Here is a 1,869-nt window from a genome sequence, read left to right on the forward strand (position 1 = left end):
CAGACACAGGCGAAGACACACAGAGAGTCAGAGACAGACACAGGCGAAGACACACAGAGAGTCAGAGACAGACACAGGCGAAGACACACAGAGAGGTAGAGAGATGGGGTGGGGGTGGGGAGGGGATGCCTGCCTCACCCCTCCAGCAGGGGCTCAGCCAGGACACCCTCCAGACCATGCCCAGGCCCCTTTGGTGTTACCAGTGGACAGCATAGCTACGCCACAGCCATGAACCAGACAGGACCCGCCTGACCTGTGTCCCCCTCCCAAAGCCTCTCCCTTTTCACTTCTGGTGCCTGGGGGGTGTCGAGACCAGCTGTGCAGAGCAGCCCCTCCCAGGCAGGCCTTCCTGGAGGGCCAGGTGCCCAGCCCCATAGGCAGGTTCCTGAACAGCCTGGCCTGGCCTTCCCTGGGAGCCTCAGGCCTGGGCCGAGTAAGCCAGGAGTCACTGGGCCTGTGGGCTGGCTCAGCAAGACCACAGCTCAGAGAACAACACAGCCATCAGCCCCTTTCTGTCCTGCCTCCAGGCCCAGAGGCAGCCAGGGCCTCCCTGATGACAGAGTCCCCAGTTGGGGCTTGCAAGGGGAGCTGCCGGCTCTTCAGCGAGCCTTGGGGAGACCGCCTGGGGCCAGGGTGGTGCCTGGCTGCCCTCTCTGCCCCCAACTTGGCCTCTGGCGGTAGCACTTGTGAAAATGCTGGACACTCCTCTTAGTACTTCCACCTCCCACCCACGGCAACCAGAGCCAGGAGCCAGGCTCGGGGCTTCCGAACACAGCTCCAGGGTCAGTGGGGCCTCCTCCGTCTGTGGGGCCTCCTTCCTGAGGACCCGTGGGGAACAGAGGTAGCTGCCCACGCCAGCCCCCTAGCCTCCTTGGCTCCCGGGGTCGACCACAGCCAGGGAGGGGCCCCCATCAAGGGTCGAGGCCCTGCCCACCCCTGCCTCAGGGCCCAGGAGTCCCCAGGGGGCAGGCCAGGACTCAGCTCTCTCAGCTCCTGCTCCCAGCTGCCCAGCCCAGTGGCTGCTCCCTGGAAACCCCTCGGGGACTGCATCTTGGCTCCCCAGTGGCCTCAGGGCACCACCAGTCAGTCTCCTGCCTATCCCATCCAGGCCCACGCCCGGAGACCCTGTCCTGCTGTCCCAGACCTGACCCCACTGGGTCCTCATCCACCCACACATCACGCATGTCCCTTGCTAGGGCCCCACCTGCCGGCTTCCACCTGGGGACAGGAGGACACGGCTCCACGGTCCTGCCCAGGCAGGGAGAAGCAGGCTGAGCGCCATGAGGCTGCTGTACTCCTGATGGGGGCTAGCGGGAGGGGGCTCAGTGCCTGGGGGCCTTCCACCGAGCTCCAAGCAGAAGTGGCCTGGGATGCAGCCAGGCTCCCTGCCGGGAGGGCGGGTTTCAAGCCCACAGCTTACAGCATGGGTGGGGGTGCCTGGGCTGGGGGTCCCTGGGCTGATGGCCTGAGGGGGATAGGAGGCCAGGCCTGCAGGGGGCCAGGGGGCAGGTGAGAAGGAAAAACAGCTGTAAGGGGCAGGTCTCGGGGAGGCCGCCTGTGTCTCCTGGTCTCCTGTGCTTGGATCCACCAAGTCCCCCAGGCCCCTGCGGGTTGTGGCCAGTGGGCTCACGGAGAGGGGGCGGCCGGCGCCCACTTCCCCAAGCTGCGACTTGGCGGCTGGGGCCTGCGGGCCGGGATAGGGGGCGGTGGTTCTTCCCGGGAACGGACCCCCAGCCCAGCAGAACAGGGAGGCCGCTCCCCAGAGCAAAAAGCACCCCAACCTGCCAGGCTGGGACCCTCTGGGAGGGCAGGGTTGGCAGAGACCCCCCACCCGAGCTCGGCCGAGCGGCAATTCCCGCCTCCGCCGCC

Source organism: Colobus angolensis, unplaced genomic scaffold (assembly GCF_000951035.1).
Source record: "Colobus angolensis palliatus isolate OR3802 unplaced genomic scaffold, Cang.pa_1.0 Scaffold89, whole genome shotgun sequence".
Taxonomy (NCBI): Eukaryota; Metazoa; Chordata; class Mammalia; order Primates; family Cercopithecidae; genus Colobus; species Colobus angolensis.